This window comes from Spermophilus citellus (genome assembly GCF_964194105.1).
Source record: "Spermophilus citellus genome assembly, chromosome: 5".
In the NCBI taxonomy this organism is placed as follows: Eukaryota; Metazoa; Chordata; class Mammalia; order Rodentia; family Sciuridae; genus Spermophilus; species Spermophilus citellus.
The window spans coordinates 4,060,309-4,088,122 of record NC_138186.1 but is presented as its reverse complement, the minus strand read 5'-3'; positions in this window follow the sequence as shown (position 1 = coordinate 4,088,122).

The window sequence follows — 27,814 nt, the reverse complement described above, 5'->3', positions numbered from 1 at the left end:
AAACCACCCTAAGATACCATCTCACTCCCAGTAAGATTGGCAGCCATTATGAAGTCAAACAACAATAAGTGTTGGCGGGGATGTGGGGAAAAGGGCACACTTGTACACTGCTGGTGGGGCTGCAAAATGGTGAGGCCAATTTGGAAAGCAGTATGGAGATTCCTGGGAAAGCTGGGAATGGATCCACCATTTGACCCAGCTATCGCCCTTCTCGGACTATTCCCTGAGGACCTTAAAAGAGCGCTCTATAGGGATACGGCTGCATCAATGATTATAGCGGCACAATTCACAATAGCTAGACTGTGGAACCAACCTAGATGTCCCTCAATAGATGAATGGATAAAAAAAATGTGGCATATATACACAATGGAGTACTATGCAGCACTAAGAAATGACAAAATCATAGAATTTGCAGGGAAATGGATGGCATTAGAACAGATTATGCTAAGTGAAGCTAGCCAAGCCCTAAAAAACAAATGCCAAATGTCTGCTTTGATATAATGAGAACAACTAAGAACAGAACAGGAAGGAAGAGCATGAGGAAAAGACTACAGTAAACAAAGACGAATGGGGGGAGAGAAACGGGGAGAGAAGGGAAAGCACATGGAAATGGTAGGAGACCTTCAATGATACATAAAATTATAAGAGGTTATGAGGGGCAAGGGGGAAGGAAAAAGAGGGAGAGAATTGAACAACAGCAGGGGAGGTAGAGAGGGAAGATGGGAGGGGAGGGGAGGGGAGGGGGGATAGTAGGGGATAGGAAAGGTAGCAGAATACAACAGTCACTAATATGGCATTATGTAAAAATGTGAATATGTAACAGATGTGATTCTGCAATCTGTATTTGGGGTGAAAATGGGAGTTCAAAACACAATTTGAGTCAAATGTATGAAAGATGATATATCATGAACTATGTAATGCTTTAAATAATCAATAAAAAAAATTAAAAAAAAAATAAAATAAATAGCAGTTATTATTTTATCTGATCATGGGAATTACACATACTCATTATAGAAAATCCATAAAAATTTCCATTGGAGGTAATGCAAACATTTAGATGTGTTACTTCTAGTCTTCAGATTATACATGTGTATATGCTGAAATGTAAAATAAATCAAAATAGTTTGATTCTTAAAAAAAAAAAAAAAAAAAAAAAAAAGAAAGACACCTAACTGTTTAACATGTAAGATGGGACAATTTGGCTATCCATTTACTAGGAGGGTTGAAAAGTAAAAGGGGGGTAAATCTGTATTTTGAGTATATTCTATTATTTCATAAATTCCCAAATTTAAAAACTACTCATTAAGTATGGCAAAAGATTGTAATTTGGGGATTTGTAAAATTTACTTATAACTATAGAAAACAGGACTACATATTTGAAACTGGAACCATAGACAATCTGGTATATAAAATTGCTTATATTTTTACGTAGAAAGTTCTTTTGTCCTGTATACTAAAAATGTTTTATATTCAGTTGGTTCTCTTAATATGTAAAATCGTTAGAAAGTTAAAGCAGTCTGTAAACTGGAAGATACGTGATGGATCAGTATCTTAAAGTTGAAGTGGTGTCAGTAATTAAATAAGAAGGCATGTGTTGACATCAGGCCCCGGTGAGCTTTAGCTCTTGGATGCTGATGAATTATGGTCATAAAGATCCTGCTCAAAATGAGTGGTCTCAATCCAGTCCATGAATATCAAGTTGTGCTATTACTCTTTTCTGTATTCTAAGAGCAGAAGCCGTGGCTGATCTGGTGTTGAAAGATCCTTTCCCATTGGAGAGAAAGTCCAAATAGTTTATAGATGTTCCTCAAAAAGTTTATCCACAGCTGTGGCATCTATGAAGGGAATCTGTGCTTATTGTGAAGACAGGTTGCCATGAAGTATTCTGGCAACCCAGGCTTCTTCCTCTGGAACTGTCTCTGGTAACAAATCAGGAAACGTGATAGGAAATAACCAGGTCTCAAAAAGTTTAGAATTAAAAGAAACAGAATATTGTTGTTCAAGTTGTTATTCTCCTTAAAAGCAAAATATGCTAACGTCATGGGGGAAAAAGTTCACTAGTAAGAAATAAGAGATAGCTATAAGAAAAGAAATGATGGGGCTGCTTATGTTTTTGAAAATCCATTATTCCCACCACTTTGTTTTATATGTGGGTGAGGTGAGGGGAGCATTTCAGAAGGGAGAAAGCACAACGTCCTAGCTTTCTTTCTGGCTGAGTCAAGCTGTAAAGGAAGCTTTCACCAACACATTAGCTCATGTCCAAGACGCTGCTTCTAAAAGGAGCTGCTGGTCAAAACATTTTGGCAGCAGGTGATCGTGGCAGCTCAGGGTGTGTGGGTCCCATGCTTCACCACCTGGGTAATTTAAACTAATCTGACATGACGGGCAGCTGTCCGCCTTCACCCAGCTCACGGTAAAGAACAAAGATGAGAAACTAAAGATTAAAAATGAACTCACTGTATTATGCAGTTGGTTTTCCAGGCATTTTAAATACTGAGTTTTCAGGAGATTAGGAGAAACATCAGTTGAATCTTTCATTTCTATATTTTCAGAAATTTTAGTGGACTGTGTCTATATAGTAAATTAATTCCAATGGACAGTGGTCTGAACGTACATTTAGGATGGATACAAAAGTTGTTAGGCCTGTATATCAAAGACAGGCTCAGGTTTGAAAACTGTTGCTAAGGAAACCTGACAATAGAGTCAGATGGCAAAGATCTTTTTTTGTGTGCGTGGAAATCTATCCAGGATACCAAGTTATAAGACCTGGCTTGGGCACTGAGTACTGTAAAGGTAGTAATATCATTTAGACACTTAGTCTATTTTTATTTTTTTAATTCAATTTAGTTCGATTTGATAGAACTATGCTAAGCTCAATAATCTGTATAATATAGAAGTTAGACTAAGTTTTAAGATCCATGCAAGCCTGGTTATTCTTCAACTGGCCATTAAATAAAGCCCAGTGAGTCTGGGGAAATGATCTACTTTTAAACAGATCTGCATTCTTTCCCCACGTGCAGGACTCAATTTGCCTTTGCCAGAGATACACTTCCTGTCTGAGGCAGACAATCTGACATACGTGGGCATTTTTCTCATTTTCTGTTGAGAAGATACCAGAATGTTAAACATAACACATTAAAAAGTAGATTTATAACACAGTTTTTTTCCATGTAGAATACTATAGACATTACATTGGAATGGGGAATTATACTTGCAGTACTAACTTATTTAAAACTTTGATATTCCTAATTTATTCTTGCAACGGATAATATTGACTATTTAAAGTACTCCCAAATGTTGTTAGGTATTCATTTGGAAAAGCAGTTCCTTTGTTTAAAGTTTTAACGCTAATCTAAGAACGCTTTTACTTATGTGGACAAGGAGAAAGATAATTTTATTTCCTATAATTTTCCCCCAAAGAAGCATTGGGTAAAAAACCTGAAGCATCCATTTATTTAATTGTGGCCTAGTAAAAATGTCACTTCAGACTTGTGACTCAAAGATTACTCATAGATGTCAATTTTTAGCAGTTATAATAAATATATCTTTGGCTGAAAACCTGAAATTTTATTATTCATATGAGGGAAAGAAAATTTGATTTTATTTACATAATCACAACTGCCTTTCATCTTTTGCTTCTAAGTGACGATCCTGTCCAACCCACCATTATATTGAACAGGACTTGGAGCATAATCCTAAAATCATTTTATTTTTATTTTCTTACTATGTTTTAAATTTAAGAGCCTAGTTCTTCTCTTGCCCCTACATGAAAATGTGCAGAGGTTCTAGAATCTTACTACAAGATACTTTTAGGCACAAAATAAAACTCCACTTCAGAAAAAAAAAGAAAAAATCCCACCCATTTTAAGAATCTGAACTGTGAATTTGAATTGGTATGAAGGTGTCTCCTTACTGTGGGTGGGAAAGACCACCATAGGTTGGAGTTGGTGGGCATCTTCCTTCTTCTCAGCCTCAAGAGCCTCTCCCCTCAGCTGATTTCCACAGTGCCTGACCCCTAGAGACTGGGAAACAGGAAAGTTAGAGGAAAGCACAGCAAGGCAGCCCTTGAATTAACAAAATGCCCCTGCGCTGCTGTGAGCACTCATGGGCCTTGGTAGATATTTAAAACCTATGTGGTCCTGAGATTTGTGAATTCTTTGGAGACCTCTGTGTGTTCCCTTCTCAACTCACTCCTACTCAATTGATTTTTCACATTTAGCTTCCTTGAGGATGGTCAGTGTCCTTGGAATCCAACTATAACCTTGACATACCTCTGCCCCGTGGTCTTCTTGGACCCTTAGATATACATAAGGGAGGTATTCATACATTCCTTACCTCAGCAGTCTCTGCCCTCTCTGCCAACCCTGTGTATATTGCTGATATGACTTGATTATGTTCTTCTTAAATTCCCTTGGTCAGGGAACACTGGATAAGAAGATACAGGGGCCATTTGGTGATTTTTTTAAAGTCTCTTGTCTTCTTTGGGTTGGGAGAAATTTACAGCATGGCTCCTTAGTAAATCTCCTCTTAATATTCCCAGTTCTCCAGCTCCAAACTCTCTCACATTCTCCACGAGTATGAGGAGTCTAAACTTATTCTTAATGTTACCCCCAAGCAAAGTTTCCCCAAACTTAATCAAATGCTGTCTTCATCTGAACCTTTTCAGTTACACATCCTCTTACATAAATAACATTAAGGTATAGTACCTCTCCTTAGTCATGTTAGCATAGAGATAAATATGTGTATTGACTGGTGTCTGAGAACTTATGAATACGACTCTCTGAAGCATTGTTATACTTGCAAATGTTTTACAATACCACAGAATATGGTTTTGGTAAAACTAAAATTGGAGTACAAAATGATGAATCTCCAGTTGATCTTTGAAATTTCAGGACAAAATACCCTAAATTGTATTTTTCATTATCATTATCTAAAACTATTGAACATTCCTATTATCACAATATAAGGAAAGATGCTTCTTATTTTATCTGAGTATCAAAAACGTTGTTGGTTACTTAAATATACATTGAAGGATGTGCTGGGAGATAGATTCTGGGGAATTTTGGAGATATATTATCAGCTGTGATTATTACTAGCTGATGGTATATAAATTCAAATTGAAATTAATTGTATATAAATTCAAATATTTCAGTTAAATGTCCTAGTAGCATTTCAAATGCCAGTTATAATTGATTGGAGACCGACATATTGGACAGGGCGAATATAAACAGTTTGCATCATTTTCAAAATGGATGTAGGGTAGCACTGCTCTAGAAAAAGATGCATGATTAAATCCATATGCATGGGACCAAGGAGGCCAAGGAGTGCTGTGAGTCACTAGGGTGGGCACGCAGAAGTAGGGCTCTGGGTTTCCTCCATATAAATGATTAGGTGTTTTTCCAGAAAACACAGCCTGTTTGGGTGATTTCAAGTGGGATATTATGGAATCAGCTCAGCTGAATTATAAGGAAATGATCTTGATGTGACTCAATCTAAACCTAACTGCCTCAAAGAAGCTAAAAGAGATTCTGAAGAGGCCAGGTGAAGACTTGACATGCTGCAAATTGAACTCACTGCCAACTGTTAACACTCATTGTTGAAAGAAATCCACTTGCTTTACAAGTGTGAGATATTTCCATTTCTTTTGCTATATTCTTAAAATAGAGATTGAGGTCTGCAGTCGTTTGTTAGGACAATGAGATCTGCAATCATGATGTGTGTGTTCTCACTGGAACTTTACTAAGGGAAAAATATTATGTGACTTTTCTTTTTAAAATATATTTATTCTTCTTTGCTTTTTAAAATTGACTTCATTGTTTCAAAAGAGCAGGAAAGGGTGACATAAAACGTGGCAATGATGAAAAAGTATATCCTGTTTGTCTTGTGTGTGTGTTTGTGTGTGTGTGTTTTTTTCAGAAAACAAAAGGGTAGGACTATTATTTTTTTTTCCTCAAAATAAAGCAAATATCTCTTTGGTCATCTATAATAGGGCAGCACTATTTTGAACAGTTTGATGTCACTTCTGCATCCCTGGAGGAGACAAAGGGGAAAGTCAGAGGAAAGGGAAAGGCAGCTTTGATAAGCCCTGCCATTCACTGGTCCGGAGAGTGAGGCATCCTGTTATTATCATGCCTCAGAAAAACAGTGGAAAAACATTCATTGTGATCAATGGTATCCATTTTTTTTTGTTATTTCACAGTTACCTGCTGCAATTCCCTAAGTAATCAAACTAAATTAGGGCTCTTTTAGTGACAGCTGCAAAACACTAGGTCACTCTGGGTAAAGGTCACTGGAAAATTTCAGTCTGAGGTGGGGAAAAAATGGCCACAAGCCAGAGAGTCCTTGTGATATGAATAATATTCAGTCATGAATGTCTGTTGTCACTAGATCTTATACCCATCCTAGTGATGCCATCAATTAATATTTCCAATTATTTTAGAAGTCAGTGGGCTATACTACACATAAAAATAACAAAATTTAATGCTCATAAAAATGAAGAATTCTTTCTAAACAAAAAATGGCTTTAAAATTGACTTTTTGTGGTTCCTGGGATTGCTGTATCCATTAATCATTCAATCCTTTAAAAGGACTTCTAGCAAAATGACCTCAGGGATTGCTACCATTTGGAATTCATATCCATTCAGCTGTCTTATCTCTGGGTGCCCAGGTGCACTTCTATAGCATTTATCAACACAGCATCTATAGGATGTCACTTGTGCCCAAGTACATGTGCAGCAATTACAGAAGAAGCACCTCTTCACCCATGCTTATATCCCACTATCTTCCTAGTACAGCCTCCAGCTGGGGCAGAGAGCAAAGCACTGTTGCCATGTTCAGTGTCTTTAGGGATAAGACTTGAGGCAAAATCCTAACTTCTTTTCTTTATGAACATGGCTTTTAGTTAACAGATTATTAGACACAGAACCATAAGTAACTTGCATTGCTAATGTCTTTGCGAGGCTTTGGAAGAAATATGAAAGAAATCCAGTCAATCACCCGGATGTTTGTTTTATTTGCTGGCAAACACGTGCTTATTTACACATATGGAGATGATGATATTCTTCAATGATTTTTATATGAATTTCGAAGATTCATCCTTAATGGGGGCAAGATCCACAGAACTATTTATATAATTAAGCCTCTATCAAGGAGGATTATAATGTAAGCTTCTGTCCACTTGAACATTATTACGATGTATATGGAACTGGCTTACTGTTTTAGATTTCTGTATGTTTTCCTTTATTATAGCTTCAGGCTTCCTAGCAAATTGACAATATTCGAGTATGCGGAGTCCCAGTGGATTGCCACTGGTAATGAACAGAAGGTCTCTCTCCCTTCCTCCTTTTCTGTTTTCAAGTTACAGGGCCCGAGATGCATGGGTGTGAGACAACACAGAAGCAGTGTCGAGAAAACCATTTTGCTCAGGGGACCTGCCAGCTGAACTCTCCCCAAATGCTTTTAAAAAGAAAGAAAAATATGTATATTAAATGCCGATTTTAAACGAATCCAAAGATTTGTGGAGCCCTGGTCCACTGGATGATGTTGCTTTAGATATGAATGTGTACCAAGTGAGGTAACAGATAAGAAAAGGCAATGCTAAAAGTCTCCTGAGCTTTCTAACAAGAGATCTGGGAAGGTTAAAAGCATATCAGGTTTCTCCGGGATTATTAACTCTGGACCACATTTCAAAGTGTATCAAGTGCTGCCTGCTTTATACCAAACAGAAGGGAACATACCACCAGACTGGGTAGACAGAACTAATAAGAACTGCAATAAATCAAACTAAGAAATATTTATTGAACATCTCCATTTCTCCAGCATTGGAGTGTTAGGTGTGTGATGTATGTAAAATATAAATGAAAAGGTCTGCAGTCTCAAAGAGCTTAAACGAATTTGAGGGGAGATAAGACAACTACATAAAAAATAAATGATAATGTAAAATTTGAACAGCAATTCAAAATGAGTATCTCAGGAAATACCACAAAAGATGAAAATGGACCCAACCAGGAACATAAATGAAGTCCCTATTTAAATGTTTGAAACTAAAAAGATAGCTTCATGAAAATTTTGCTGTACAAAAAATTAACATTGAGGCACACAATGCAAATACTTATACTTCAGAGGCACCAGGATCTTAACTGAGTCCCGGGCATGTTCCCAATCAGATGCTCTGTTGGTAATGGAAACAGAAAGCCAAAGTGCTAGCAGTCAATGATGGACGTGGAATGAAATTATAGGTAAATTATAAAATAAAATACACAGAATTCAGTTCTTGTTGTAGTTTAGGGTAAAAAGGCCTTTTGCTCCTCAAAACATAACATTACAGAGTAACATTACAATTTTTCAGAAATTGCTTGACTTAACCTGAATGACCTACCAGATCTGCCCACCACTCAGGGTCCAGTCTCTGAAAGGCCTTGGGAGGGCAGGTTCCCAAAGGTTCCTCAGGGTTCCTCGAGGGCCTACCTCCACCTGGTGTACGCCTCTTGTTCCATCACCAGGAGTTACTGACCAGTACTGCACACCTGGCGCCCAGTGCAGAATGATTAATAGGCAAATGAAGAAATCTTAAATGAAGGAGAGGCTTGGCAAACCCAGATGAAGTTGACTAAAACAGAAGAGGGGGATAGGAAAGGGGAAACACTCTCACCTTTAATAAAGGCAGACCCCGTTGAGAGCCACAACCAGGTCAAGACGGCGCCTGGCATTTTGCCAGAAGGAGTGGTTGAGAAGTAACGCCAGCGAGCCATTAAGATGATGAGAATTAAGTTAAGCTGTGTCTAATTATTAAGATAATGACTGATTGCTGTAAATGGATGATGCTAAATTGAAACAAGCTGCGTATCCAGTTGTGTATATAAACCTCTGCTGTCCGGCAATAAGGTTGCTCCTGCTACCTCGGGTGCTCGCTACTTTTGAGTTCTCGCGGAGTTCCCGTGGAGTTCTGGAGAGTTCCCGTGGGGTTCTGGCAATAAAGGAGTTCCTGTTTGAACCTACAAGTGGCTCATAACCTCCTGGTTATTTTGTGCCCAGCCAGACTGCGGCAAGACCCAGATTATATTGTTAGATATATTGATAGTATAATATTCATAGTTCCAAGAGTATTATTGAGACATAAGTACCAACCTCAAGTAGAACGAAAACCAGGAATTTATCTTGAAAATCCCCACTGAAAACAAAACTGAGAGGTCTCCTACAGCCAGACAAAAAGTGTCAGAAGCAGAGAGACCAAAACCAGAGCCTATAGCTTGACAACAAAGCGGATACCAAACCCTATATCCATAGGGGTTGGTAAGAGAGGTGAAGCTGGGTGACTCAGTAAAAGCACTACCCACAGTGTATGTGCAGGTGTAGGGTATCACCAAGGTGAATTCACATCCTGAGGTCAGCGACGTCACTGCTTTCCCATAATCCCGAGTGGAAAAATTTTATAAAAGGGGGAAGAGAACCCGGAATGCGTGTCTGGAGAAAGAGAGGCAGCACGTCATTGGCAACCAGAGGCCCGGCAGGAAGGAGCCAGGAGAATAATCCTCTGGCCTCACTCCCTTCCTGCCAGCCCCATCAGAGCTGCCCACTGATGAACTCAGCTGAAAGCCCAAAGGTAAGGGGGTCCGGGCAAGGTCCACATAAGTCCACCCCCTGCAGCACAGAGCAGTTGAAATGGAAAGAGCTGATCTAAAAGCAAAAAGACAACATCCAGTGCACACAGCAGCTCCACAGATAATCCTAACTGAGCACAGGCGTCTAAAAATGGACCTGCTCACTTGAGAGATGATTCCGAAAATCCACCCTATTTTATTTTATTATTTTTTGGCACTGGGGATGGAACCAGAGGTGCTCTGTCACTGAACCACATCCCCAACCCATTTTATTTTTTATTTGGTTACAGGGTCTCTGAAGCTGGCCTTGAATTTATGATCCTTCTGCCTCAGCTCCCAAATTGTTGGGATTTCAGGTGTGCACCACTTCATCCAGTAAAAATCCACCCATTTGAGCCTGAAAGTCCATGCTACTTTTAGTGTATTCAGAGTTGCACACCCACTGGTATGTAAGTTTAGAGCATATCATCACCCCAAACAAAAACATGCCCCTTAGCGGTCACTCCAGCGATTTCCCTTTTCCTTGGTCCTGGCAGATGCTAATCTGTTCCTTTTCTGTGGATTTGCCTGTGCCTATAGAGGAAGTCATACATGTGGTCCTTCTTTGGCTTTTCACCTTTGCATAGTGGTTTATAAGTCTCATTCCCACTTCATTCTTTTCATGCCTAGCATTCCACTGTATGAAAATATTGCATTTTCCCCCATTCTTCAATTGACGCGCATTGGTTGTTTTTCTTTTTTAATATTGACAATGCTGCTGTGGATGTGCATGTAGTTTTTTTTTTTTTCTTGGACATGTGTTTTCAGTGCTTTAGTGTAAACACCTGGAGTGGAATGATGGACACATTTTTTTTTTTTTTTTTTGAGAGAGAGAGAGAGAGAGAAAGAATTTTTTTAAATATTTATTTTTCAGTTTTTGGTGGACACAACATCTTTATTTTATTTTATGTGGTGCTGAGGCTCGAACCCAGTGCCCCGCGCATGCCAGTTGAGTACGTTACCGCTTGAGCCACATCCCCAGCCCAGATGTTTAACATTTTGAGGAATGACTAGGTAGATTTCCAAAGAACTATACAACTTTATAATTTACCAGCAATGCGCCAAGTTGTCATTTCTCCTTAGCCTTGCAACTTGAATTTTTATCCATCTTTTTTACATTGGTTATCTTAGGGGGTTGGAGGAATCTCATGTGGTTTGGTTTGAGTTTTCCTAATGAATAGAACTCATGTGTAACTCTTGATGTGTTTACTGAATTGTCTGTATGTGTGTACTTATAAGTATTTGAACATTTGTCCTTTTTTAAAGTAGGTTGTCTTTTCACTGTTGTATTGTGTTAACAGAAATTCACTAGGAAAGATGATGTTAGGTAAAAAAGGGGACATTTTATTTCAAAGAACAGAATATAGGGTTCAGGGAAGTGCAGCCGAGGTATGTTAGTCAGTTTTCTGTTACTATGACAAACAACTGAGACAACTCAATTCATAAAGATTAAAAGTTTATTTTGGTTCATGGCTTCCAAAATTTCCGTGCCTGCTCACTCTGGTGGCCAGGAGGTTTGGGGGCCTTCAGCAAGGCGACACATCTTGGTGGAAGCACATGGTGGAGGAAGTTGCTCACCTCATGGCAGCCAGGAAGGAGAGAAGGTTGGGGAGGGGAGGAGAGAAGAAGGAAGAGGAGGAGGAGCAGCAGCAGCCAGGTTCCCACTGTCCCCTTCAAGGGCACATCCTCAGTGACGTGACTTCTTCTACTAGGCCCTCCCTTCGAAATGCTCCAGTACCTGTCAGTAGGTCCACAGACTGGGGATGAGCTTTCAATATGTGGACCTTTGAGAACATTCCAAATCCAAATTATGGCACTTAAGGACAAAACAGAAGTACACCCTGAAAAAGCAAATGTTGGGGGTGGCTTATGTAAAGAATGTCCCCTCCACCCCCCGGGCTACCAATGCAGTCCACCATGTAAATGAGGGATGCAAGCTTACAGGAAGGGCTGATCCTGATTGGCTGGTTGCAGATTGTAGCTCATTGCCCAGACAGCAAAAGGAGCCTTTCCTGGGGCGGCTCATCTTGACAGTTGGAATAGGAACATGCCCAGGCAATGACACAAAGTCTAATATGTGACTCTTTCAGGAACACAAGAGTGCGAGTGCACTACCCCAAATCCCCAAATGTCCAGTGCCTGCCAGGCTCCATTTTGAACTTAGGCCCAGTTAGCCACTTGGGACTGTTCTCAGAACTTCAGTTTTTCTTCAGTCATAAGAGTTCATATATTCTGGATGCAAGTCCCTTGTAAGACACATGATTTGCAAATATTTTCTCCCATTCTGTGAGTTTTCTTTTCAGTGTTTAGATGTGTCCTTTAATGAACAAAGAATTTTAATCTGGGATAAATCTAATTTATCTATTGTTTTTCTTTTGTAGCATATGCATTAGATGATGTCCTAAGTGTAATGCTGCCTACTCCAAAAATTTATGCCTATAATTTATTTATATGTTTTCTTCTAAGAATTTGCAGTTTATCTTTTTAACTTTGATCTGTGGTCCAATTTGATTTAATTCACATACACAGTCTAAAGTCTATCTTCTTTCTTTCACATATGAACATCCAGATATTTGAGCATCGTTTTTGAGAAAACTATATTTTTTCCCTTTAACTGTCTGGTTGATTTTGTCAAAAATGAATTGAATAGCAAATGACTTTATTTCTAGATATTTAATACCATTTCATTTATATGTATATGTGTGTATATATGTCTGTGTCGCAAAGGGGCAAAATTTCGACGTATGTTGTCGAGGGGAGAAATAAAGCATGTCCATATGCTTCTGCCTCTTTCAATGCTTTATTCACTCAAATTACTCAATACAGTTTCACTCTATAGGTTCTTAATCAAGAAAATGACAATCCTTAATGCTGGGCACTGCCATAGACATGATTACTTCACGGCAAACAATTCTAGATTAATTCTAAGCACTGCAAAACACACTTAATCATGACAGTCTAATGACAGACATTCCCTCTTCATGCAAAGTTCACAAGTCTTAAGCCTTAGGCTTTACGTCCAGCAGGTGCACACTCACTCAGACCGCGGAGACCAGGTCCGGAACCAAGGCAGGCTTTTCCTGACATGGAGTGGACGAACAGTTGAGGAGAGGGTCGTAGGGAGAAGCTGGGGCTCTCACCAGGGTCCAGACGAGGGGGTAGAGTTTGAGAGCAGTGAGGATCACACAGAGGATCAGGAAGGATGACAAGTGATGGGATGTCAGGTCCTCATCAGGCTCTCCTGCTCGAGTGCATCCTTGTTTCGGCTGCTGAATCCTGTTCATCAGCTCTATTATTTATACTAAATTTGGGAGGGTTTGACCCCCCTTTCAATCCTTATCAGCTACCACCAGATTTCTCAGTGACATCATTTACCCTGGGGTCAGAAACATCTGGTTTGATGGTCTCCACCCTGATCTTCTCCCTTTTCCCTCTTATCAGCCTGCCAGGGGCTTCACTCTGTTTATCAGGGTGAGGGGAAGTGACTTGTTTGAGGCCACATTGGAGGGCTCTGTGGGTGTGCCTGGTGAGACTGCAGGTTTCAAACTGGAGTTTTTAAAATGCAGTTGCTTAGGCTCAGGCCTAAGGCCATCCTCATAGTGTGTGTGTTGTGTGTGTGTGTGTGTGTGTGTGTGTGTGTGTGTGTGTAAATGTCAGTACTATGTTGTCTTGATTACTGTACATACAGAGAAAGATTTGAAATCAAGAGATATGAATTCTCTAGGCATTTAAAAAAATTTTTGACTCATTTAGGTTCCTTGCCTTTCTACATAAATTTTAGGATGATGAAATCAATTTCTTCTTTTAAAAAAATCCCAGCTGAGATTTTAGTATGTATGGATTGCATGGAATTTATACATCAGTTTAGAGTGTGTTATCATTTTAGCAATAATAATTCTGCCAATCTCTGAACAAGGAATATATTTCTATTTATTAAGCCTTTTTAAACTTTTTTTTCAGGTATGTTTACTAGCTTTTAGTGTACTTATTTAATAAAATTTGTTCCTAGGTGTTTTATTTATTTATTTTCTTGCACTCTTGGTAGTATGATTGCTTTCTTAATTTCATATTCAGCTTATTCTTTTCCAATACATATAAAAACAATTGATTTTTGCATATGGATCTTGTATCCTAAGACTTTGCTGGATTTCATTATTAGTCTCAGAGTGTTTTAGTGGATTCTTTAGAGATTGAGTATATAGTTTCATGCCTATCTAATCCAAATGGTTTTTATTCATTTTCTATTCTGATTGCATTTGTACTTTGTGTTATAGCAGCCACAGAAACTAATACTACTGCATCCCATGAAGGTTGGTATAACATATTTTCTTCTTTATTCCTCTCATATATTCTCTAATTTTTCTTGTGACTATGCTTTTTTCCACTTTTTTAAAGGTTCCATCATTAATTTCTCTCTCTCTCTCTCTCTCTCTCTCTCTCTCTCTCTCTATATATATATATATATATATATATATATATATATATATATATATATATCTTCAAATTCCTTGTAAGTGATTTTCTAACACTGATTTTTCATTTCATTCTGTGTGGTCAGAGAACGTACTTGGTATGAGTTCAGTCTTTTATATTTATTGAGGTTTACTTTAAGGACATGCATAGTGTGTCTTAAGAGAAAGCTTCATGATATATAAGAAGAGTGTGTCTTTTGGTGTTGGGTGGAGTGTTCTATAGATGTCTGCAGTTTATGATTTTGTTCATCTTTTATTTCTTTATCCATCTTCTACTTATTGAAAGCAGAGCATTGAAGTCTTCAACTATCCCAATTATTGTCATTGAGTTGTGTGTTTCTCACTTTAGTTCTTCAGATTTTGCTTCATGTATCTTGGGGCTTCATTGTTAGGTGCCTGACTATGAGTTATTAGGTCTTTGTGAGCCATTCACTTTTTTATCGTTTTGGAAATCCTAATTTGTCTCTAGTAGAAACTCTTAAAGTCTTTTTACCATCACTTCAGTTCTCTTTTGGGTACTTTTTTGCATAGTGTTATCTTTTTACATCCATCTACTTTTAATCAACTTATTTGTGTATTTGAAACTAACGTGTGTTTTGTAGTCAGCACAAAGTTTGATCAGTTTTTTACCATTCCTTCAGTGTCTGACTTAACTAGAGTCTCTGGTCTGTTTACATGTAATGTGATTTCCCACAAGAGAGATGTAAGATGCTAGCTTCCTACTTATTTATTTTGTTCCTCTACTCCTACATCACCATCTCCCTTTGTGTTCCATAGCTGTTTTCTAGGTTAGCATTCTAATTCATGTAAAATTTCTTTTACTCTTTTTTTTTTAAAATTGTTTCTCTACTAATTGCTCTGGGGATGGAAATTAACATTTTAACTTAAGCAGTTTAAACAGATGAATTCAATAACTTAATTTTAACAGTTCTGTAAAATGTTGCAAGAATATAATCTATTCCCTTTCTATTTCTTTGTTATATTATCATACTTTTGTCTTTATTATATATAGTTTATCAATAGTTTTTGAAATCATTCTTCTATGCAGTTTGTATTAAACTAAAAATAAAGTGAAAGTAGTATGACAAAAATACATTTATATATTGTCTTGTATGTTTACCTATACAGTTAACTTTTCTGGTGCTCTTTATTTCTTTGTTGGATTCAATTTATTCTGCAATGTCATTTCATTTGGTATTTGGGACTCCTTTAGTAGTTTCTTTTAGGGAAGTCTGATAGTGACAAGTTTTCTCGTTTTTTTTTTTTTCTAAGAATGTCTCAATTTTTTTCACTTTTGAGAGATATTTATGCTGCGTATAGAATTTGTTGCTGTTTGTTGTTGTCCTTTTGTTCTGTTTCCATGTTGCTGGGGATTGACCCAGCGCCCTGGTGCAGGCCAGGCGGGTGTTCTGCACTGGAGGCAGCCCTGGCACCGAGGGGTTCTCCTTGAGCAGCTGCAGTATGCCACGCCATTTCCTTCTGGTCTCCGTGATTTCTGTGAATTCTTCTCTGACTCTTCTGAGGTTTCTCTGGGCAAGCCATTTTTTCTTTTTCTTTGATTTCTGTTTGTCTTTGGCTTGAGTTTAGCTATGAAGAGTCTAGGTATGAATCTCTTTTGAGTTTATTCTGTTTGGAATTATTGAACTTCTCGAATGTTCAACTTTAAAATGATTTTTTACTGCATCAAATACCTGCTGCCATTTTCTCCCCTCCCCCTTGTGGGAGTTCTGTCTTGTATTTATCAGTGCCTTTCTTCATTGTTTGTTTTGTTTTTCTCTTCATAGACCGAATAATCCCAGTTGATGAGCCTCCACTTTCTAAATTATTCCTTCTGCAATTTTAACCTACTGTTAAGTCCCTGTAGTGAACCTTTCAATTTCAGAATTTTTATAATTTACATTTCCTCATTAATGTTTTTTATTTTATGAGAAATTCTCATACTTTCCTTTAAATATTTAGAACTGTCTTTATTTCTTTGACATTAGCTGTAATAGCTGATTTGAATTGAAGTCTTTGTCTTGTTGGTCTGAGGTCTATATTTTCTCAGGACAGATTCTATTAATAGCTTCTTTTTTCTTTATAGGATTCATCCTCCCCTCCTCTTTTTCTGTCTTGTAACATTTTCATTCAGTTTTGGACCTGTTAGCAAAACTATATGGAAAACGAAACCTCTGAGCTTTCATTAAACTTTTTTTAAAATTAAATAGCAAAATTAACTAAAAATAAAGTATAAATTAATATCTATCATTTATAACAACTACTAAAGGAAGAAGTGACAACATTTATTGGCATAGAAAAATCTAAGAGCAGTCAAGATAAAATTAATAAAAGTGGCATGAGGGTTAATTTCATTTTTGTGAAGTATCTTCTACCATCAATACTTAATGCTTATGAAACTTTCTATAATAATTTATTTATCATCAATTCTCTGTTGTGTAAAGCAACAAGGAAAGCTGAGCCCTACTGGTGACAACAGAAATTTAACAAGAAAGGATACTGATTATTTCAAAACATAATTTTATTGGATTATTATAATTATTAGAAACATTTTAAGGTTTATAACCTAAAATGGAAAATATATATTTCCTTTGAAAGGAATATTTAAAATATTGATTAAATGCTGTCTCAACTTCAATAAAATTCTTTTAGCAGGCAATTATATGGGTGATCTCTTGTTACATTTGGAAATTAATAGTGGATGACTGCTTTTCAAACTTAGTTTTATATTGAAAATATCATCAATTTGAATAGTTATTGAGTAAAATAGAAAATAAGATACCATTTTTGACCATTTTGGGAAAATCAAAATTGAAATTGTTCCCTATCATTAATGTAAGAACTTCACCTTAATATGCCATAAATGTTAGTGCGTTAAATTGTTTCAACATGTCTCATTCTTGCTAAACTGATTAGATTATTTTCTCCAACTTATAGGCATGAGTTCTGAAGATCTCACCTACACAAGGAAGTGAATCCAGTCTCTGAAATCTGTTCATTGTGCCTGGGCAAGCCACTTTGTAGTCTGAGGCTGGAGAATTGTGAGCTCAAGGCCACCCTGGGCAACTTACAAGACCATGTCTAAAATAAAACATGAAAAGGACTGGGGTTAGCTCAGTGATAGACCCCTCTGGGTTCAATTTCCAGTACCCTCTAAAATCCACTCAATATTTAAGAAGAAATCATGAATATGAATCAACTAGCCACATAAGATAAATGGATATAATTCAGGAGATTTAAAAAAGAGAAAGCAGGTTTAAAGCAGAAGGAGACAGGAACCGAGGATATATTGGTTAAAACAGCATTTGAAGTTCATGCTTTGGACACATTCCTATGGGGGAGGGTGGCAACAGCCCAAAAGCCCCAAACAAGCAGAACTTCAGAAGCAGCAAGGGAGCCATCCTCCCCAGACCCCGAAACGTCAGTGGTGAATGAATGGGAGACTTAACAACAAGACAAGGTAAGAAATGTTCTTCATTCTTTGTAATCTTAAGGCCTCTTCACTTTCTTGTCACAGTGTATTGGCCAGGACTCTAAAACAATGTTGAAGAGTAGAGGCAAAGTCAACTCAATATTGTAATTTTGATCCAGACTTTAAAGCCTTAAGTGCCTTATCTCCATTAAGTGAATTATTTGTAATTTTTTCTTCAATACTAGATATTGAACTCAATGTGCTCTACCACTGAGATACATACCTGACCCGTTTTACTTTTATTTTGAGACTGTCTCTCACTAAGTTGCTGAGGCTGGCCTTGAACTTGTTATTCTCCTGCCTTAAACTCCCGAGTTGGTGCAATTACCTTTGTGCACTTCTGTACCGAGTTTAAAATATTTTTTGCTTTTTTTTTGTACTGGGGACTCATTCTATGTGTAGTTTACTACTGAGCTACATCCCCAGTCTCCTTTATTTTATGTCTTTATTTTGAGAAGGGGACTTTCTATTGACAGTTTCACTAAATTGCGCAGGCTGGCCTCCAACTTATAATCCTCCTGCCTTAGCCTTCCTAGTAGCTGGAAGTACAGATGTGTGTCACTGTGTTCCATGTGATGTTTTTCTAATTAATGTCTTTATCAGATTAAAAGTTCCCTTAATGCATGACTCCCAGCTTAGTTCTCTATTCCTTGAACGCACCCAGCTCCTCTGTCTCAAGGTTTTAGTATACTCTTCGACTGGATTGATTGGCCATTGTTTTTCAACAGGGTGGTTCCTCAAGACCACGCCTTTTAGTTGGAATGGTTTCCATGTTTTATGTCCCTGTAGTAACTTGTTTTTCTCTCAGAACACTTATCACCACTTTAATTAGGGGAAAATGTTTGTTTATTCCATTTTTACCTGTAAGCTCCCCTGGTGCAGGGCTGTGCCTGATTAGTTTTAACCCTAACAACCAGCTACAACATCACCCCTGGCCCCTAGTGCTTGCTTGGCAGGTCCTTGGTGAAAGATTTAAGAGTATCCGTAATAAAACAGTAACTTACAAAAAGCCTTTTCAGAAATATAATTCACGGTTACTTTCTTTTTCATGCAATGATCATTATGGAAATCTCGCATTTCTACTAAGAGCTTTACTTTTTAAAGTTTCGAAGGCAATCTAAATAGCACTGTCCCACTCTCAGCGGCACCTTGGTTCACCTTTCTTCTTAGCCACCAGCTGACACGCTGTGCGTTTATTGTTTATTGTTATGTCTGCTGCCCCAGCTAGGAGGTCAGCACCCTGAGAGCAGAGACTTGTCATGTCACCAGTACCTAGGATGACATCTTGAAGGTTCTCAGTGAGTATTTGTTAATGGACCAAGAAGAAAGTAGACTGATTCTTGCATGTAAGATTCTGAGTTGTTACAGAAGGAAAGGAAAACTCTTCATGTCTGATGACTCACCACCGTGGTGCTTCCTGGTTCTGGGATTGACTTCTCATTGGCCTTAGGGTCACAAGGTCATGAGGATGGCAGTGAGCCTTTGTTAGGTCTGTAAACAAGTCTGGATGGCGCCTGGCAAAATGCCAGGGGGAGTGGTTTGTGAAGTAACGCCAGCGAGCCATTGAGTGTGGAGATTCCTTATTGGTTGACTGATGTATCTAGTTTATGTTAATTAGATAAGCTGTGTGGAATGTATATATACCCCTCCTGTCCTACAATAAACGGCTCCCACTCCTGCTGCATCAATCTACACAAGTTGCTCGTCACCCCCCCCCCCCATATCTTGCTGCAGCCGGACTGCGGCAAGCCTTTCCCTTCACTCAGCAGAGGTGGAAGGGTGCCATGGATGCCCCAGGCCGTTCTTCATGGGTAGCCTCTTGGTCCCGGCAGATGACTTAGTGCCTCCAGGTCTGGACACGTGGCAGTTGTCCCTCTCACAACATCTTGTTACACTGACAGATGTGTTTGACTCTCTTCTGACTTGTGTCCACTCTCCAGGAGAAAAAAGATATTTTGACCAGGTCAGATGTGACAAGGTGCAAACAATTGAATTTTAAATGGGTAAAGCTGGATGCGGAGACAGCAACTTCACTAAATAACCATGACACTGTGTTCTTCTTCCTGCATCCCAGGCAGAGGAACTGTGGTAGTTATAACCCAATAATCCCCCCCCCCCAATTCTCCTTATTTGTACTATTCTGGTTAATTACAGGAGAGAAAAAGAAAGGTTAAATCATAGAGGCCTCACCAGTGTACACTAGAAGAGAGAAAGAACAAGAAAGAAGAATGGGATGTGCTAATTATGGGTGATGGTTTTTCATATTGGGATTTGATGGTGGATAAGAAAATTTCAGAATTTGAGGAAATCCTCTTAGAGAGACGGAGGTGGAGACAGACGTCAGTCCCCATATTTGGCATGCACACTTGCGTGAAGACTGCACTCATTCTTCAGTATTAAGATTCTAAGCAAAGGTTTTGAGGTATTTTTTAAAACATTTTTTTAAAGGGAAGAGAGAGAGAGAGAGAGAGAGAGAGAGAGAGAGAGAGAGAGAGAGAGAGAAGAGAGAAATCTTTTTTCTAGATGGACCCAACACAATGCCTTTATTTTTATGTGGTGCTGAGAATCGAACCCGGGTCCGGCCTGTGCTAGGCAAGTTCTCTGCCGCTAAGCCACAATCCCAGCCCTGGGGTGAATCTTAATATGGTTAATTTTTGTTTGCAGATTGAATGAAAGTCCACTCCGGGATAGCACTACATGACCCTCAGGGGCATTTGGGGGAATCATGAGGCCTTATTTCTGATCGTGAATCCATGTTCTCAACCTCTCCTCTCATTGAGACACTTAGACTAGACTTGTAGAAGATATTTTTTATCAGACTTTCAAATTATTTGAAAAATATAACAAGGAGTAGGTGGGTTTAACAAATTTCTTGAGCTGCAATAGCTCTTAAACACATGCGCATATACACACAGAGCATGTGAATGTGTACACACATTTAAACAAACAAAATATCTATCTACATATCTACCTATCTATATGTATGTATGTATGTATGTGTGTGTATGATATATATATATATATATATATATATATATATATATATATATATATATCTCCATCCTAGTACTCCTTGTTATATTTTTCAAATAATTTGAAAGTCTGATAAAAAAAATCTTGTTCAAGTCTAGTGTAATTGTTTTAACTAGAGGGGAGGCTGAGAACCTTAATTTAGGATCAGAGGTGAGGGCTCATGATTCACCCAAAGGCCCTGAAGGGTCACATAGTACTGTGTGTATATAATGAAGTTTATACTGAGGCCAAGTTTTCTCCTCAAGGGAGAATGTGCTGTGTGAGACTTTATGTTCCAGAGAAAGAACAGATCCTGCAGTTAGTTGTCTATGAGTTCACCCGATAGAAGTCTCAGAAACGTTCATCCTGGGTAATGCCTGGAAAAGTTAACCCCAGCTGCATGGAGCCCTGCTTTCTCAAGGAGTTAGAGTCACTTCTGGAAGCACAGAGAAGATTGATGGTAGCCAAGCTTGGGTTAATTCAAAGTTCCTGGTTCTACCAGTGAAACTGGATCCCTGGGGAATGGAAATTGCTGTAGGATTTTCAAATAAACAAGCTTTGGAAACCACTGATACAGGCTAATTGCTAACAGACACTTGAGAGACTGGCAGAGGGAGCCACGCCAATGACCAGTGAACAGCATTTGGTTAGAGCAAGGTTTTTAATGGCAAAAAGTGGAAAATCTCTAGGACCTGGGATGTTTTATGAATAATTCACCCTGCAGTCTGGCCTTGTCAGTCATCTCTGTCTCCTTCTCTGCTGGGCTCTCTCATCCTTTATAGAACTTCAGAACTGATCACTAGTTGAATTTAAAATGATATTTCAGTAAAGAAGAAAAATGTTATCCCTGATTTCATCAGACTCCGGCTCAGCGGAAGTGATCTGCCATGGGCCAGTGAAGTAGAGCTCCGAGGAGCCATCTTTGGCTAAATTCCTGAATTTTATAATGAAACCCTAGGGATGATTTGAATGTTCACTGTGGCTGGAATCATCAGTCTTTAGCAGCCAAATGTGAAACCTCTTACTCCCCTCCAGAAGCTGGGTGGCCATTTAGATGTGGAGTTCTGGGGGACTGCCTTAAAGCCAGAAGTTACGCAGGCAAGCCTGGGATTCTTGAATGTAGATCCCTTTGTGAGTGAGGTGCCAGTGGACAGGGATTAGGTCAATTTGTCAATACTGATGAGACCATACCTCAGAGCTCTCCAGGAATACACAATGTGGAGTGCCTATTTCCATATGCAGCTAGTATAAGAGAATGCCTCATGATTATTTTAGACACAGAGATATATTTGAAAGTTAAATTCAACCAAGTGGTGATGGTATGGTGTAGGTAATGAAGATGCTGCATTTTTAATCGTGGTGGAAGTGGATACAAGTGGTGGGATCATGATCCAAAATGGAGCTGAATGGGGAAAAGAGGTTCTGTCAAGAGAAGGTCATGCAATTTTACAGTTACTGGAGTTAGCTCATTTAACCCAACTTGTCCTTATTGATCAGGAAATAATTGAGGACCCCAAATCTCAAGCAATACCTGGAATTAGCAGAAAAGCTCACATTAGTCCCAAGATAATACTTTCCAGAGATGAAATAACTAGGCCTTGACAATCTGAGCTTCAGAATATTTGCCTCATGTTAATGATGGGGGGGGGGACTAATCAAGGACTTTGTGGAAGGTGGAAGAGGATGGACCTTGGATGATGAGACCACACTATCTCGTAGCTTTGCTGTGGGATGGCCATGTATCCATGTATCCTACACAGAGCCATTCACACGGAAGAGTTTTGACCACCAAAGCCTTTATGGTCTTTTAATTTTTCTTTTTTTTTAAGAGAGAGAGAGAGAAAGAGAGAGAGAGAATTTTTTTAATATTTATTTTTTTTAGTTCTCAGCGGACACAACATCTTTGTTGGTATGTGGTGCTGAGGATCGAACCCCGGCCACACGCATGCCAGGCGAGCGCGCTACCGCTTGAGCCACATCCCCAGCCCCGTCTTTTAATTTTTCTAGTGCAGATAATATAAAGTCAAACAGGTATAAGTAGCTATTAATACTAGAATTTGGAATTTGCCTTTGATTTCTATAATAGAGAGTGCTAATAGTTACTACTCTCAACCCCTAGAAGATAAGCAGTAGTGAATGAGAATGTGGACATAATACAGAAGTAAACAAACAAATAGCAATAACAACAAAAAACGAGTGTCAGTCCTGAAGCCAGCATTGTATCCTCATGGAACCTTCCAGTTGGGCCTGTTTTCTGCTTCTCTATTGCCACTTTCTAATTTCCCCCACTTCTTCTCCATACCTATTTTCCTTTCCCAAAAGATTTCTTCGGTGTTATTTAAAAATTATTTGCTAAGGCATTCCTGAAGACCCCTAGCCAATAGAATATGGATTTGTTCTCTTTTAATTATGTGCCTGTATAAATGTAGTAAACAAACCACATGACATTCATGGAGCTGATTGCTTTTGGCAACCAGTGGCTAAATCTTCATAATGTAATATATTTGTGGTTGTCAGTAGGCAGAGGCTGTATTTACTCCAAGGATCATAAAACAGAAGAGGAAAGCAGCCTTCTCAGACCAGCATGTATAAAACCAGAAATAGATACAAAGCCTTTTATTTCTTGGTTTAATATTTTGGCACTCTTTTCCCTTTTAACTCCCTTTATAGTTCTGCAGTATTTGGAATAATCTGGATTTCTTGGAAAAGACAGATCTAAAAATGACTTCTTTTAAGGTCTATTGGCTATAAATAATACTATTTGGATAGCAGAAACTGTAAGATAGTGTGGTCTCTTAATGGGGAATATATATGGAGAGATTTAATAGAAATCAGTCCCAGTACTAAAAAATCAGCTGTGCATATAATGTCTCATCCTTTTAATTCTTGTATCTTGAATGGTTTAATGTGATTTACAGAAAATGTTACTTTCAATAAAATGTAGAAAATAAAAGAATGAATTTATGTAGTATGAAATAATATGTCAAAAATAAAGCTGTCAATATACTTCAATTCCTCTTTTATGACATGGTATGATATAATTCTTGTTCATATATGGAGCTCAAGGCACTGTAGTTTTACAAATGGAAACTCTAAAAGGACTTTTATGGTGATTAATGTTAATTCTAAATATATGTATTCTTGATGAATGCAAAATCTATTTAATAAGATGATCTAAGATGTTCAAAAAGACTCTTGTACAAACTTAAAGCAAGCTAACTGAAAAATTGAATTTGTTCCTTTAAAAAAAATGACATCATCCAAGATGTGTTTTAATCAGTTATCATGGCAGATAATCCAGAGGGCAACATGTATGGAAAAACAATGGCATGATTAACTAGGCGTTGACCTCGTATCATGGCACTGGTCCAGGGAGAGCTTATTAGTTTTAGCTAGCAGTAAATATGAAACCAAGGGCACCATAAATCACAACAGTAGGATTAATCTCAATATGAATCAGATGCATGGGTAAAACTCAGACATTCCCAGTTAGTCCAAAAACAGCAACATGAAGTGAGAGAAAAGACAACAACAGCTTTCACACGGAAGCCTGTGAACAATCCTTTCCATTTTATCATAATTTTCAACTGAAGAAAGTGGTCCTTATACCTCAGTGAGAGTGTTCCTTAATTAAATAACTTATAAATAGGAAAATTTAAGATTGCTTCTGGGAGACCAGTCGAGTAGAGGAAGGGGGCCTGGGAGTTGATAAAGGAGGAAAGAGGAAGAGGAGGTACTGGGAAATGAAAATGACCAAATGTTATGCATGTACGGATTTACCAGAGTGAACCCCACTATTATGTATAATTATGATGCACCCATAAATTTAAAAAATTAAGTATTGATGATGATCCTAGTCAGGACAAAATCTTTGCAGGGAAGGGGTGTGTATTTTGCTTCTTGAAATATTTTGTCTACTCCTGCAATTAGAGGCCAGAGAGTGAGCAGACCTTAGGCCATGGCTTTAGCAGTACAAACCCATTCTGTGTAGATTGTCCGGCTCACCACGGAAGTTTCCAACATCACAAGAATACCAGGATTCATGCTTCCCTGTGCCAGCCAGTTAATTGGCAGGAGCATGTTAGACAACAACAACAAATTGGCTAGAAGAGTTGTGAGCTTTGTTTTGACTCATCTTTAATATACAAAGATGAACTTAATCAAAATTTTATAAGACTTAAACTTATTTTGTACTAAGAAGGAGTACTATTAGAGTTCTCTGTGTTTGGAATTGGCAAATAGATACATTTCTTCCCTTTCCTGAAAATCTTAATCTTCATTCACAATATTTGAGTCAGCATGTTTGAATCTACATTACCTTGTTGTTTTTAAAACTCAGATCTGTGGTAATGAGGCCATCAGAGGAAAAGAAGAAAGAAAATACCATCAAAATCCCTACTTGGTATTATGGTAAAATATCAACAATAAAATTATTTTAGTCAATTTTTTGTAAAAATTAACTTCAAGAGAAAATTCTTTAATCCCATCTAAGTATGGCAGATAGCCAAATCTGGACTATAGTAATTCAGGGATTCTGTATAGTCAGAAGCTAACCTGTGCTTCATAGTCTTTTGAGATTTCTTTGTGGACATTTTTCCATTTACATATATTTATTTTTTGAGCAGACATAATGACTATAGGTAAAATATATTTTTTTCTACTGTCACCTGCTTATAGGACAGCTGCTGTTGTTGCTTTGATATTTTCAATTAAGACCTATTTGTTCTTTCCCAAGTGCGCTGATAATATTCACTATGGTTTAAGTCATATGGAAAGCCCATTTCTGTCTGAAGACAGATGGATGTAGCATGCCTAATTCCAGAAATTTCTAGGGGTTTAGAAAAGGTCTGCATCTGTCAATTTATAGCTTGGTTTATTCTAGAAATGTGTGGTGCAAACAAAAAAAAAATCAGTCTTTATAACCCGGACCAAAGGCTTCTTCAAGCCTTACCTGTCTTAGAGATTAACTGTGGAAGCGAAGCATAGATAGAGTGGCTCACATAGAATTATTTTGCACATCTGATTATGATCCTATGATGATACTATGCACTTTCTGCAACATTCATGAGAGAGGGTTAAATTAATTTTGTAAATTAAAAGATTATCTCGAAATTTAAAAGAGAAAAGAAAACTATCTGTTTTTATGACTAGAGAAAATGCAAAATTATATAGATTAGGTGAAACTTTTATGTCATTCAATTTTGTTAGAATACAGCAAGCCAATTAGATAAAATTAAATTTCAAGCCTGATTGATTTTTTAAATATTCATTTTAAACATTGCATTTGGTGTTTATAATATTACACAGGAAATATCAAAGAATGTTTGGTGCATCCAGGAATGAAATGAAACCTATATTGTCAATAGCCTCGCTGGGGCTTTTGATAGAGTATTATGACATTTCTATATTATGCACACCATAAAATGCTAAACATACACAGGACATAGGACTATAAGTTTAAAAACGCACATACTGGAAGCTGGAATATTTTGGCATTTATAGCTGGCTAGCACAGGAAGATAATGAGGAGTTTGATACCTTGGAAATCGTAACAATGAAATATGTAACAATAGTTTCCCATCAAGATGGATCATATATCACACAATATTGGGGGATAATTCAAGTCTGCAAGGCAATCTGCTTTTCATTTCAAGTGGAGGGCCAATGTAAGCAATAACTTACCTGGGTAGTACTCATGTGGGAAATAATGACAAATTTAGTATAACTCATGATGAAAAAAATCCACATAAGAAAAACATGAAATATTTTATATCCTCTTGGATCTGAACTTTTTTTTCACTATTATTCTTATCCTTCCCCATTAATGGAAAAGATCTTATGTTAATATGATTTCATGATGAAATATAAGCATTCTTTAAAAATTTAAATGGCCACTTTTGATTAGCAGGCAATATTTCTCAACTGTTGATCAAGACAAAGTGATGTAAGTCTTCATTGTGATAGTTTACTGTGGGTAACTCAGGATCCAGGAACCTATAAATTTACACAATTGTTTGATCACTTCCCATGCTGAGATGTACAGTGACTATTCTCTTATACACCAGTTATTTCTGTGTCAATATTTTTCTTTTAAATCACATAGAATTGGAATTAGGGTGGCATAGAATCAACACTTCTAGATTTTGTAAAGAATTGAATGACTTATATTCTGTTTTGACTTTTCATCTAATATTTGTGAAATATTGTGAGACAGGAAGGAGACAGAGGAATTGTTGGTGAAAAATAGAATGGGTCTTTGTGATCTGACAAAGTAGTGGGAACTCTCTGGCCTCTGGCATTTCCCATCATCCCTGTAGGCTTTGGCCAGCTGCCCCTTGAGCGATTCATCTCAAGACACTGCATGAGAATATGCCAAGGTAAAGAGAGGGGAGAGGGAGTTTGGAAATATGGATGGAACTTTAACTCCATCTCTACATTAATTTACTTTTTCTGTAACACAGAGATATCTGTTCACTCTAAAATCTAAGTTCTTCATGAAATAGGACTTCAAGGGTGTTGGTTCCAAATGAGGTAACATCCTTCTTGCATATAATACAGGGTTGAAGGTCATAAACTTTAGAGATAAAGGAAAGCTAAATTCTGTTCCCATGGCTTTGAATAAATGGTTCTGTCTCTGTGTATTTCAGTTTCTTTATATGTAAAGTTGGGCTCATATCAGGTACCCCATGATATTGTTATGTGTATTAAGATAAAGAGTTACATAATTTTTGAAAATAAATGCAGAGAATAACAAGTGGTTATTATTTTTATGCTATTTTTAAAAGAAACTATTATTTCTATCCATCCAACATTTATTTATGAGTGATACTTTCAGAGAAGACACTCTTGAGTTAAACAACTACTTATACCTTTATGAACATTGAGTGATGATCCCTAGGCATTCTTCAATAAAGTGATCACTATTAATACTTCCTCTTGTCTATCCCACTCTTACACTTAACAAATTGTCCAGTCTCCTGGACAAAATTGTGACTTCTCTGTTGACAAAGTAGTGTATCATGACCATCACCAGGCTCAATGAAGACTACGAAAATATGTCAAACTTTCCCCATCAAGTGTCATTAAGCCAAGAACCTATGTAACCCTCTTTTTCTAGAATAAAATAAAAGTAACCATAAAGAAAAAATGGTTTTATTTGTTTTATAATAATTAGTTTAACAATAAATAATAGCATTTTCTAAAATCCTTCTTAATGGTAATTG